Source organism: Ixodes scapularis, unplaced genomic scaffold (assembly GCF_016920785.2).
Source record: "Ixodes scapularis isolate PalLabHiFi unplaced genomic scaffold, ASM1692078v2 PGA_scaffold11__112_contigs__length_91849675, whole genome shotgun sequence".
NCBI lineage: Eukaryota > Metazoa > Arthropoda > Arachnida > Ixodida > Ixodidae > Ixodes > Ixodes scapularis.
Window position 1 is genome coordinate 65,252,672 of NW_024609837.1, and position 14,584 is coordinate 65,267,255.

The window sequence follows — 14,584 nt, forward strand, 5'->3', positions numbered from 1 at the left end:
CTAGTAAGAATATATGTCAATGGACGTCGGAAAATCACAGCCCTTTGGCGGGATTGGTTGTCGAGGGAGCACAGAGAATATGGTTTGCAAAAAAAGTTTTATACATAAAAGTGCCAAAACTGTAAACAAGCGCTTCGCCGTTCAAGAAAACAAATGGTAATATCACACGGACAACCATTAAAATAAAATAAAAATGTAATAGCACACAGACACCTATTAAAATAAAACAAAAGGAAGGCGACAATTAAGCTGTAAACTATACGAAAGTTCCAAAGTCGTTGATTCTTCCTCACAGGGTCACAGTCCTGATTCAACTCTCCGGTCGAGCACATCAATTTTGACAAGGGCTTGCTTGCTAGCCTCGTCGTTGAAGTCCTTCCTTGCACCGTGCGATGTTCAAAGTCCCCCAGTCGCTCCTCGCTGGCCTTGTTGTTCCGTTCGGTCCCGAAATCATCCCTTGTGATCAACACATCGCACACACACACACGCACAAAGACACCATTGTTCGCCGGAAGCAATACAAGATGGAAAGTTCATTACTGCTCCTTGAACACGACGAGGTCACCACCATTTCCCAGACTAGAAAATGGCGAGGGCATCATATCTTTAATTAAAACTTCAAGATATGATGAACGCATAAGTAACAAAAACACAGACTAAATCACGAGAAAAACATGAAATAATGAACACACAAATAAAAAAGAATAAAAACACGAAGGACTTACACAGACAGCCACATTTGTTCAATTAACAATGAGGTTTCAGTCTGATAAAAAAAAATATTTCTGCTGTGCAAAACGTAACCAATATGGTGAGTAAACTAGGCGACCTTGCGCAAAACAAGAATATTTGTGATCTTATTCAAATGTCATTGCGAACTCAAAACGTGTGGCTACCCTGCCTAGGTCCTTCATATTACTATTCTTCTGAATTCTGTGTTCATTTTGTGGCTGTTCAGAACCAGGCGGAACTTGGTGGTGCTCTTTCCATTCTGAACTTACTTCGGACAGCTCTGTACCCATAGAAAGAAGCACTATCTTCTCTACATAACCCCACCCCTTCTCCTTGGAGATACCCTCCGTGTATGCTGTAATTAGAAAAAAAAAACAAGAATCAGGACACATACACATTATTAGCTACATTGTTTTGCAATAATTTTTCTAAATAGGCCCCTGGCCTAGGACAACACAAGACTTTTTTTTTTCGGGCGACAAAAAGATTTGACACAAACGATTTGGCCCACGTTTTGCTGAACAGCCAAATCCGCACACTTGACAATTGATGCTTATTAAGCAGTGTGCTTTACGTGGGGTGTTTAAGTGCAAAGCATCCAAAGTGTGTGTCCATCTGCATTTGCACAGTATACGGAAGTGGGAAGAATGCGGCCAGATTGCTGTTTTCACTCCTTGCAGCATATAGCTCGAGGATTCTCTAATTTTGCTTATACAGCACGTTTCACCACACAGAACGTACAAACACAAGCTTGGAGGTCGCACACGCAGTCTAAAAAAACGATTACATCGCATTTTTTTCTTTGCACTATAAAACGTGTAATCATAATCATGACATCAATGGGACTACACAAGATTGCATTAAAGTTCCCAATTGGGTTTGTTTTATACCGCACAGCCACTGCCTGTACACAAGTCAACTAGCTCTACACATTCCGCTCAGCACACCACTGCTAGGCTGAATCAGATAAGTCTCACACCTGCCGAGCTTGAAGTACACTCGTGATCTATACGAAGGTGAACAAGCAATCGTCGACTGCTCAGTACTGGGAGCATCATGCAGCAGCTGACTTGCTCTCCTTTTCAAATGTTTTGCGAACCAAGTGTGGTAAGTCGTCTGATAAGGAGAGAACGTCACCACGGATGGAACTGAGCAGTTGACACTCACCTGTTTACCTTCATATCGATCAATTCTCTACCTGGCCGAAGTAGCTAGTCTGTGTGCAGCATAAACGGCTGTATCGAAATCTCAAGAGGACGAAAGTTCAAAACAGGCTTGGTAAGGCTTCACGTTGCAAGTTTGCCCATGCAAATTTCACTTTCTAAAACATCAAAATGCATTTCAAATTGTCACCCAAGACAAGCTGCTCTTACACAGCTGTACATATAAGGCAGCTTACCCATCAACAACCTTTGGAGACTGCCATAGACCTGAACCTCGGCCTAGTCGATGCTAGCGTCTGTTCGGCGAGGGCTGCACTGAGTAGAAAGGTGAAAAATGTGCTGTAGATTATGTGAAACAAACAAGCAAAAGCAATCCTCGCATGCACAATTCGCTAGAGGCACTGACAAATAAAAATCAGAGGTTGGGTCAATTATGTTAACGCAATATACTTCAAACGCGTACCATGAGTGCTGGCAAAATATTTGTTGCCTTCAATCTAGATAAGCTTGTAAATTTACATGCCAAATGACAAATAACTTAAAGGTTGAAATATATTTAGATGGAACTACAAAAACCAAAGACTAGCTCTGCAAATATGGTGCTATCTAGTACACCATAGATGAGTAGAATCGGATTAGAGCGTCCTCCTTACAAAGACTGAAGCAAAACAAGTATAGAGTCTGCAGTGCCACTACAACAGAAACGATAGTATTGTGATCTCGTGGAGATCAGAGTTCGGAATAAGTGTGACAAGCTTTGGCATGACAAATATGCCAATGTTATTATTCATTTTTGCATATTCTACGATGACAGTGCAGGGAAACAATCACACACCAGATACTCAGAAAGACAAGCACACGCGCTAAACTTATAGCGCTTGTGTATTCGACTACTTCATTCTTCTCTTCAACGTCTGGATTGACTTTCCAGAACGTGATAAGCAGAAGAAATAGCACGAAATACAAGGAAAAAAAGCAAAAGACAAGACAAAAGAAAAAAAAGGATAAAGAAAACCCTTACAAATCATCCTTCTTACTCACCACTATTGTTTAGATAGAAATTGAAGCTATTTGGTCGACAGTGCTATAGAGGGACTACTTACACACTTGTCCTTCAGGTGCTCTATTCTTTGCGCTCTCATTATTTCTATCTATCTATTATAAAACAATTTTCAAAATGTGCTACGCAACCACAATCTTGACAGCAGATTCCCAAATGTACAGCGACGACTCGGGGGTTATAAAAATGCTCCCTTAAACGATCATTCAAACACCTGCCAGTCTGGCCTACATACTTCTTACCACACTAGTTATGTAGACCAGACTGGCAGGTGTTTGAATGATCGTTTAAAGGAGCATTTTTATAACACCCACCGAGTCGCCGCTGGACATTTGGGAACCCACTCTCCGGATTGTGGTTGTGTAACACATTTTGAAAATTGTTCCGTAATAGTTAAGAGTCGAGACCCATTGTCAAAAGAAATAATGGAAGCACAAAGAATAGAGCATCTGAAGAACAAGTGGGTAAGTAGTCCTTCTATTGTGTTGTCGACCAAAAAGCTCCAATTTCTAACTTAAGGATAGCAGTGAGGGAGAGGGATGACTTGTAAGGGCTTCCTATTTTCGGTTTTTCTCTTTTTTTTTTTTTTTTGTTCTTTGCTTTTTTTCCTTGTATTTTGTGCTATTCTCCTTATCACGATCTGAAAAGTCAATCTAGACGTCGAAGAGAAGAACGAAGTAGTCGAATACACAAAAGTTGTAAGTTCAGCGCGTGTGCTTGTCTTCCTGAGTGTCTGGTGTGCGAATGTTTCTCCGCGCTGTCACCATAGAATATGGTTCATCAACTTACCCAAGCATCCATTCTATCATTTCTGCAACATTAAAATGACTCTGAAAGTGCGAGCACCTGCGGGGTGTATTCACGCAAGTCTTGCAAGTGCTGAGTTGTAGGTACAGTGCCCTGGTTGTGTCCATCTGCGATATATGACCAAATACCACAAAGACTAACACTGCAAACTTCTCCGAAAACCAATGGGCGCAGTGGCGAGCGGCAAAAGTGGCGCTCTTCACCACTCTCGCCGTTTGTTCGCGTTTGTGTGTTGCTACTAACAAGCGCAGCAATGGGAAGGCTCAGCTATTATTGGGAACACTAAATAAACAAATACAAAATACAGATACAACACACAGCAATACTGGATGCAAGTAGTGACGCACTTCTGTTGGGGTTCTGTGGAGTTGGTGAGCCATTTGAAAGTTGCGACGAGTTGCTCGCTGTAGATGAGCAATTTAGCCAGTGCAGTATGACTGCTAGCCTGGAATCAACCTGCACCACGCAGTAGTGATACACGACCACATGCCGGTACGATGCTTATCTAGATCGAAATAGGCAGGGGTGGGGATTGAACCCAGGATCTCTGGGTTCTGCAGCGCAAGCTTTTGTTCCACGTGCTCCGAGCTGATGTGCGCTAGCCCAGTCGGCCACTGATCCCCAACGCAAGGCAACGCAACATACTTCTGTTGTAAACTCAGCATTCCGCTTACGAATGAAATGCGCAATTTTCCTAAAGGCTTTCATTCCACGTGAGTGGCAACAAAATTGCTAAAGGCCAGCCCATAAATACAGTCTGTGTTGAAAACAATCCTAGCAGAAATAAGTTGCTATTATATTGCTCAATATATAGAGCACCTTACCATGAACAGCCTTGGCAGTCTTCCATCAAGCCAGGACTTCAGCAGGGGAGACTGTCATTTTGTGTCGTCTCAGGTCACTCACATCAGGATGGCGAAAGTGAATGCAAACATCTAATTAAGAAAGGCTGCAGTAAGTATAAAGATGAAAACACAGATTAGAATATATGATAGAAAAACATCATGGACCAACTTGAAAAAAGTGCACGCAGACTGGTGCACATTCGCAACTCGATCTATTGAACACACAAAAAAAAAAAAAATAAGTAAGAGGATGAGAGAAATCAGAAAGGCTGTACTCGGAGAATGTGAGCTTCAGGAACCGGGGCGTGACGCAAAGATGTCAGGTAGATTGTTTTACAGACACTCTAGAATTAGCAACAGCTTTTCCATGTAGTAAAGTGGTGAGTTCAATCGGATTGAACATCTTGAGATATAGCACACAAAAAACAAGGAATAAAGGAGAGGAATACATACACTACATACCGAGTGCAGACTCCCAACACTCATAAATTAGAGAAAAAAAATGCGTTAGGAGCTTTAGCAAAAGTTCAAACAGGTCCAAGTGGGCCATGCTAATTCATCCATATGCATAATACTGTAAAAACAATTTCCTTGGCAGCTCAGGTAACAGACGGATGTGCGGACAAATTGGTCGCCCATACTACGCAAACTAAAAGCCTAAAATAATTCTCTTCTATGTTTTTATAGTATCTGCTAATTATTCACGTTTTTCCTAAGGATGTAAACAGTGCATAGGTAGGTGACAATCCATCGTAGATTTTAGAGAAAAATTTAGCTCTCTTTATGTACTAGCCATCCATTTGTTACCTTCACTAACATGAAAATTGTTTTTTTCTTTTTTTAGTCGGCTCTTGCTAACAGGTAAATCAGCGCGTTCCACTTGGGCCTGTGCTCGAGCCCCTACCACATTTTTATTTCTCCCTTCTCTAATTTATGCGAGTTCATTTTGCGCTTGCATGAGGTCTAAGTGTTACTCTCCCTGTCTCCTTGATTTTTTGCGAACTATTTTTCAAGATGTTCAAGTAGTACCAGCTCACCACCTTACTACAATCATGCAACAACTAAAAACAATTACAACTTACACCATTCGCTAAAGTCAGTACCAAACGAAAAATCAGGGTTAGGGTAAGGTATGTCTAACACTATATACTTATACTCAACAAAATATAGATACCAAAAACTGGCGGGACACTACCTTAATTCAGGACATCCTTGTAAATTTCCCTAGAAGCTTGTAATTAATACTTGATAGCCTCTAAAAAAACAGCAGTATGAAAAGAGTAAATGCTTCAACATTTAAAGCAGTCCGAGTGTTTCTGGAGGTGTGAAATTCGTTGCACGTGCGTTGGATCATACAAAACACGTGCACAGCAAATGATATTTAGAGCTCGAGATTTCGCGAGGTATAAGTGCCGGCGTCAAAACTTATTTCGCGGGCACAAATTTTTGCGATCGAAAGTGGTATGCTATGCTATAATAACCATGGGGTGAATTCATTGCGGCACCAATTTTGGCAATCCTTTTCTGATTACGAATCGCGAAAATGAAATCGTTTGGAGACGACTGGACGGTGGAAGCTACGGGCTTGCTCGATCAATCAATCGCCGCTTTTTGTCGGGTCCGTTTCTCCGCACGCAATGGTGTCGGCAATGGAGGGGCACCGCACCGCGGGCTTCCAGACATTCTAGTTTACCAGCAAACAATACGGCAGAGGGAGGCAATCAACACCCCCCTCCCCCATCCTCTTCCGCCTTTGACCCCCACCCCCCTACTTTCCGTCTCCTAAAGAGTTCCGCCGCTACTGATGGACCTTGAGCGAGTACAGTCTCTGCATCGGGGAAAAAAGAAGAAAAACAGCCTCGCGTAACACCATTTGCGCACAATTAATAATACTGGTAAAAGCAAGCGATCTACAGACAATAACAAGCCTTCTGAACGCAGGAAATAAGCTAGCTCTAACGAACAAAGAAACAAACTTACTTCGGATCCCGTGCCACGATCTTGGCTGTTGAGCTGATTTGACGTAGTACCACGTCTCACAGTCGCTTCCGTCTTTTTCGGACACGTTTGAAACTAAGGCCTACTCCACGGATCACGACTAATGGGGAAAATTTAACCGTTACCCGGTCGTGATCGCAGGCATTCAAACTGTTCAAACGCACACGCCCGATACGCCCGGCAAACCGTGCAAAACAAAAGTGCTAAACATAGGCTGTTGATTCGATTGATTGTTTTCGTATCTTCAAAACGTTTAAGAAAAAAGGATAAGCAAACCACATTATAAAACTTACAAAAAACACAGTAATAATAAATTATTGCGCACGTCAATATTGACATAATATTATGAATAATTCCTGAACACTTCGCAAAATATTAAATACGAAACTATGTGTACCTGTTTCGAAACGAATTTACCAAACATGTATACTTCTAGAAAACGCACGAGTGTAAGTCGGCGCCTGTAGCGCAGTGTGTTAACGCTCTGTCTTCCTGGGCGTGCGGTCGTTGGTTCGAATCTCGGTGGGCACTCTATGAAGCCGCGTAGTTTATGTTAGTTTTTATTATTTTAAATATTTTTTTTTACCTTTTGTATTAGTCTTTATTATTTTTAATATTTTTCCCGCCTTTTTGTATTATTTTTAATATTTTAGATATTTTCCCCACGTTTTTGTAGTAGTTTTTATTATTTTAAATATTTTTTTCTCGCCTTTTTGTAGTAGTTTTTAATATTTTAGATATTTTCCCCACGTTTTTGTATTAGGTTTTATGATTATAAATATTTTCTATGCTTTTGCAGTCGTTGGCACCGTTCTTTAAGGTAATAATCACGTAGAAGGTGAAAAAAAAAAAAAAAAAAGGAGCGACCCAAAGTTTGAACCGTTGCAATGCACAAACCGTGGCCCTCTTGTTTTGCCGGGATAATTCATAACCGTAGGCAAACAGCACAAGTCCTTTCAAAGAAGAAAGCAATGCAATAATAATGAGCATATTGCAAGCAAAATGGGAAAATGTGTAAGTGGTAAAACTGCCGCAGAAATGCAGTCGAAGTTTTTCTGAAAGCGGCCATCTTCACCCACTATTGAATCAAAAATACCGCCATTTTAAGGCTGTAATTTAGTTGAGCTCATAGCGCGCTACGTATTAAGCACATCTCTTAATATTCTTACTTCCGGAAAGTAGTATTTAATTTGTTCTGGTAGGTCAGTGCTATCCCCCGCGTGCCGCCAGGTTTTATTTATACAGGTTGCGCTCCGCAGTTTTACTTTTTATTAGGCCCAGACACGTTTTTATTCCTGAGATTCAAGTACAGCACGGATAATTAAACTAGCTATTAGAAATGGTATCGTTCGGCGTTGTAACAATTATTTTTCGTAGCGTCAAGGGGTCACGTTCACAAACCCAGCAGTGTGAACATCCACAACGCAGTGGTGCTTCTCGCTTTTTTGCGTTAAAAAAAAGTTTTTACATTCGCGTTCCTCTGATACGGTATGTCGTATAACGTAAGCTATCAAAGAGACAGATATCGTTTGGCTATGGGAACATTTGAAATATTTCGGTTAGAATTAGATAATCGTAACTACCACAGAAAACAGTTGATTCCTGCCTGAAATAACATATTTTCACACTCAATTTCGTAGCGTCAACACAGCTCTTACTTTTCTAGTCTCGGAAAAGTAATGTTTATTATTGTTTTTGTAACTGAGAGCGCGTGCTCAATAATGTCAGGTTGTTTTTTTTTCTTTTTTTCGCTCCGTTATACCATTTTTATTTTTTATCAGAGCCAAGCACGTGTGTATACCACTGGACTTTAAGTATAGTACATTAAATTAAACTAGCTTCCTGAAAAAAGTAATGCTCGGCGTTGTGAAATTTATTCTTCGTGGCATAGGCAGTCATATTCTCAAATTCTGGGCAGCAAAGTTTCTTCACCGCATTGTTTTTTCTTACGTTTTCGCGATAAAACACGTCAGACTTGCCATGCTGGGATAAAATACCCTAGCGTCGGTCGTCATTTAGGAAGGATTGATCAAAACAAACATTTCCACTCGCTATTCATGAATTGCCGCAGTTCGCCAGAATCTCAATGTCCTGACTGCATAATGAAAAATTAAAAAAATAAATAAATAAAACAATGCCGGTCAGTAAACGGATCTTCCATGACGGGGCTCGCCAGTTTGAACAGCAAAGCGCCGATGCCGGCCAGTCACTGAACTTCCATTTAAATACTGGCCATCAACGGATATATTAGCTTTCACTTCACAAAATACTTTTAATTTTGTGATTGTTTTCTGTTCACATAAATTCTGGATCACGTTAATATGAAACATACACTTAACACCAATGTCAAACCTCTCACATTTTTTTTTCTTTCTGTGCTGTTACAAAATTGTCAATAGCGGCACGTTGCAGACTAAATTAATACCAGGTTTTCTTTTCCGCCAGCTCTGCATGACGGTAAATTTACATCGTTTCTTCATACTGGCTGCTGCATGTCAGGAACATCGCCGGTTTTGATAGAACCGAATTGGATGGACATATGAGAATTCTAACTTATTAGTTATTACACTGAAGGCGACACACACTGATACATGTAGCGATGTAGGAGTGTGACAGATTTAGAAAAATAGACTTTTTTATTATAAGCACGACCACTGATTTCAACTAAGTATCCTTAATCCTAAAGTTAGATTGAACGGAAATATATTACCAGATGCACCACTCGCTGAAAGTAACTCTTTCAAATTGCCACGATATTTCATAATCCCTCCTCCAGGTCATACGTGAGAAAAACTTTTTTTTTCGGCTAATATTAGTTAAATCCGGTTACCTGTAAATACTTTACGGTTACGGTTACGGTTACGTAGTTTTTTGTCAATTTCAAATAACAATTTTGTTCCGATTATGGTTACTGGAAATTTTTGTTCCTAAATGGTTTTCAGTTTCGGTTACGGTTACAGTTCGAGTCCCTGCTTTGCGTACCTGTATTGATGAAAGCCCTTGAAATTGCCTGCATGTGCACCATAATAAAATGTTGAACATGCAGGCATAAACAAGGAAACCGCAGGAAAGCTCTCAAAGATACTAAAATGACACTTTCCGATTGTGTGTACATCTAGCTGTGGCATCAAATTAGTTCTTGTTTTCGTTTGTGGTTATGTGGAGAAAATTATGTGAAAAAGGTTATTTGACAGTTATCAAGCAATTTTTTTGGAAAAATAATTCAAAATAACAAAACGTTGTTTAAGCATAATAATGAACAAGTATTACAGAGTGCATAGAAAAAGCTAGATGGAATTAGATGGCGATGACTTGCGCAAAAATCGCCTAGATGTTACTTTTTGGCACCGCGTATCAGTTTGCTGTCTTCTGCGGTCTGAGCTGTGATCGACGCAGCCCGTACGGTATCGGGATGGTTTGTTTGCAACTTGATATTTCAACCATACGCATGAAAATCTTCGGCATCAGGCAGCTGACCCGATTTTCTTTTGAACAAGATATGGCAAAGTATGGTTTGTGCAAAGCGGATATTTTCAGTCCAGACTTTGTCCAATTTGCCTTTTAACGAAATTTGGCAAGGAATGGTTTGTTCGAACCGCATATTGTGTGTCTAGAATTCCTTCAATTGTACTTTTAACCGGATTCTAAAAATCACAGTTTTTGCGAACCGATTACGAAAATCATGGTTTGTGTGAACCGGAGTTTGTCTGTCTGGAATTCCTCCAATTTGACTTTGAACCGGATTAGGAAAATCACGGTTTGTGCGAACCGGAATCTGTCTCTCCGGAATTCTTCCAATTCGATTTTGAACCGGATTGGGAAAATCACGGTTTGAGCAAACCGGGAGTTGCCAGTCCGGAATTTCTCCAATTTGACTTTGAACCGGATTAGGAAAATCACGGTATGAGCGAACCGGAATTTGCCTCTCCGGAATTCCTCCAATTTGACTTTGAACCGGATTTTAAAATTCACGGTTTGTGCGAACCGGAAGCCGCCTTTCCGGTATGACTCCGGTATGATTTTAGTCCGGATTTCACTTTCCGGACTAATTTCAAACCGTTATTTTTGCTAGGGATGGGAATGGAATGGGAATGGAATGGGAATGGAATGGGAATGGAATGGGAATGGAATGGGGGTGCCCATTCCGCGACACTGGTCGGCACCATGCTCCCGGGTCTTCAAACCATGGCTTCTTTTAAAGGGTTCCTAAACCTCGCTACACTCAACGTCCGAGGGCTGGCTCAGGAACGAAGGCAGAGCCAGCTGTATTGTCTGGTGACGGATCTAGATATTGACGCACTGGCGGTTCAGGAGACGAAGGTGGACGGGGAGGAGGAGAGCGGGAAGCATGGTGCAGCGCTTTACGTCGCGGTATTTTACGTGTGTAAGCCCCGCAGTTGGGATGTCGGCGGGCTGTTTGTTGTTTGTTAGAAAGTTGCCAGGGTTGGTTCTGAAGGAGCTGAAGCCGAGCCTGGAGGGCAGATTTGTGTGTTGTGATTCATTTACCATTCAGTGGAGTGGCGTGTTGTATGTTTGTATGCACCAAGGCTGGCTAATGATAGAGCGAATTTATTTGAAAATATTAAGCTTAACCTTAATACAGATAGGGCAACTATTTTAATGGGGGAATTTAACTGTGTCTTGTCTTTGCGTGATAAGTTTAGTAAGAGAGCCTACCGCGGCGCAAGTGTCGAAGTATTAGCAAACGTAATTAGCGACAGTAACCTTTAGATGTCGAGGAATGCCTAGAAGGAGCACTGGAAGTGCAGTACACCCATTTTCAGAGTAGTAACAGTCATGCCCGATTGGATCGTATTTGCCTTTCTTTTGATCTAATAGGTGAATGTGAAAATTATTGCGTTAAGCTTGTCTCTTTTTTCGATCACTGTCTAGTACAGTGTACAACAGGAAGGGAGTTGTGGAAATTAGACTCAAAGTTATTGAAAGATGACATAGTACAGTGTACAACAGGATGGGAGTTGTGGAAATTAAACTCAAAGTTATTGAAAGATGACATGTTTATAGCAGCAGTTACGGACAAAATCAAAGAAATAGAGGGAGACTAAACTAAATTGGGGGTAAATGGGAATTACGTAAACAAGACCAAATTGGAAGCAATAGAAAGGTCGTGTCGTTTAAAGTATGACCGAGGAATTAGGGAAAAGGCTTTAAAAAGTAACTTGGAAAAATTAGTAGAGCTAGAGAACAAAACGCCAGGGGTTTTTATGGACGACATCCAGCAACTAAAGGGACGGCAAGAAGTCATAGATCAGGACCGCTATCGCGGTGCAATCGTGCGGGCAAGAAGGGAGGGATTGGCGGTTGGGGAGATGAGCACAAAACGTATGCTAGGGATCGAAAAGACGAACGCCCGCCGGAATCATATAAATGAGGTCGAATGGAAAGGGGTTTTATCAGATGGAAAAAAGGACATTGAGCGGGCTTTCTTTGAATATTATCAGACCTTATTTTCCTGTCGTGGGGGGGTAGGATTGGAAAAATTTAAGAGGGAATTTATCGGAGCAATGCCGAGACTGGATGATGAGGATAAAGAAAGACAACAACAGACAATATTGGTAGATGAAGTAGAGGCTGCTATTATGAATTTAAAACCAGGGAAGGCTCCGGGTCCGGACGGCTTAGGAGCGGCCTTTTACGAAGAATTTAAACATGAATTGTCACCCCTTTTAACCTTTGTGTTTAACGAAGCCCTTGACCTTAATGCTTTGCCCCCATCTTTTGCGGAAGCACATACTATTTTAATTACGAAAACGAATAACAGGGAAAAACTTAAGCAAGCAACATCGTATAGGCCAATTTCATCAACAAATGTAGATTACAAAATTTTCATGAAGGTCTTAGGTCAACGATTGCAGTCAGTTATTCAAAAAATCGCGGACCCGCACCAGACGTGCGGCATTAAAGGACGCTCGATATTTTCAAACATACACAAGGCGATGTGCGTATTGGAGTGTTGCGACGGCCTTGGATGCTCGAGTAGCGGTCCTTCAGCTCGACCTCGAGAAGGCATTCGACTGTGTAGCGCACGAAATTCTCTTTGCGAGTTTGGACCATGTGAATGTGGGGAAAGTAATTCGCGAGGGCGTGGCTCTGGCGTACCGAAATTGCACTACAAGGCTGATTATAAACAAGTGTCTGGGGGCCCCCATTAAAGTACAACGTTCGGTGCGCCAGGGCTGCCCTCTCAGTCCTCTTTTATACAGTATTTATATCGAAACATTATGTTTAATGATACAGTATTGTGGGGGGATCACGGGTTTTCAACTAGGTAGCTCAGAAGTTAGGCTTTTGGCCTACGCCGACGACATTGCTGTTTTTTGCACCAACAAAGAAAGTGTCGAACGAGTAGTGAGGGTCTCAACGGTAACCTCCATCGCAAGGATACCTGGTCGCTGCTCAGACATTTGATGGATCCCACGACCACCAAAACGACGCAGCGGACCGACCTCTCCAAGGTCCTTCACTCACACGGGGGCAGTACCGCGGACCTCATGGAGGAACTCCGTAACACCTACATTCCTGCTTCCACAGAGCACGAAGAGGCCTTCCTCTCGTACACCGGGTCACCAAACCCCGAGCTCGACGATGACATAATCGAGGCCGAGGTTCGGAGCGCGATGGAACAACTACGCGCGAGATCGGCGCCGGGCTCCGACAGGATTACGAACAAGATGCTCCGGAACTTGGACGACCGTTCGGTGACAGCACTAACGGCCCTCTTCAACGAGGTGTGGCGAACGGGATCGGTGCCCCCTACCTGGAAGCACGCCGTCGTCGCTTTCATTCCGAAACCCGGAAAAGAGCTTTCGGTCTCCAATCTCGGGCCGATTTCTCTTACGTCTTGCCTGGGCAAGTTGCTCGAGCACGTCATTCTCAACAGGCTCCAAGCCTACGTGGAAGACCGCGACCTTCTACCGCACACCATGTTCGGCTTCCGAGCTCACCTCTCTACCCAAGACGTGTTCCTGCAACTCTCACAAGACATCGTCGAGAAGAAGAGGGGAATGCAAGCCTTGCTGGCCCTCGACCTCCAGAAAGCGTTTGACAACGTGAAGCACGAAGCCATTCTCAGTCGGATTTCTCGCCTGCATCTCGGGCTCCGCACCTTTGCGTACTTGAAGTCCTTTCTCACGGGACGCACTGCAGAGATTCGCCTGGGAGAGGATGTCTCGCCGACTTTTCGAGCCTGCGTTGGACGAGGTACTCCCCAAGGGGCAGTACTCTCACCCCTCTTGTTTAACTTCGCAATGATGGATCTGCCAGAAAAGCTGACCGTTATCCCCGGCCTACGTCATTCGCTTTACGCGGATGACGTTACCCTTTGGACTGAGGGTCACGTATTACACGTGCAAAGCGCGCTCCAGACGGCCGCTGATGTCGTAGTAGACTATGCCAGATCCGTCGGCGTCGAGTGCTCCCATGCCAAGTCGGAACTCCTTGTGAAGAGAGGCTACCACGAGCGCATTTTCCAGGACGATGTTCAAGTTCTGGTCAACGGCAATCACATCTGTGAAAGGGACTCGGTCAGAGTTCTCGGCATGCACCTCAGAAAAGATCTGTCAAATGCAGACGCCGTTCTTCGAATTGGCAAGACGGCCAAGAGCACGGCTCGTCTCATTAGACGCATCGCCAACAAGCGAGGCGGGGTCAAGGAGGGCGACGTTTGCCGCATAGTGCACGCGTTTGTCGTCAGCCGCGTCCTCTACACGGTACCCTACATGCGACGCACGACAACCGACAAGAAGAAGCTCGATTCTATCATAAGACAAGTGTACAAGTTGGCCCTCGGACTCCCCATGGCCACGTCTATACGGACCGCCTCATGCAACTTGGAATACATAACACGGTGTCCGAACTCGTCGAGGCGCACCGGAGCTCTCAAATCGTGCGTCTCTCCAAGACGCCTACCGGGCGCGCCATCCTGGAAAGGCTGGGGATCGAGCCGAAACCTTTGCAAG

General features: G+C 43.0%; 1 long non-coding RNA gene across 1 annotated transcript; it reads right to left on the reverse strand.

Annotated features, from left to right (window-relative positions):
* Positions 1-463: 463 nt before the first annotated feature.
* Positions 464-4,626, reverse strand: LOC121835040. Its single transcript, XR_006077456.1, has 3 exons — positions 4,587-4,626; positions 2,132-2,210; positions 464-1,087 (listed from the first exon to the last, which is right to left on the reverse strand). It is a non-coding gene; the product is annotated as an uncharacterized LOC121835040 (long non-coding RNA).
* Positions 4,627-14,584: the final 9,958 nt, after the last annotated feature.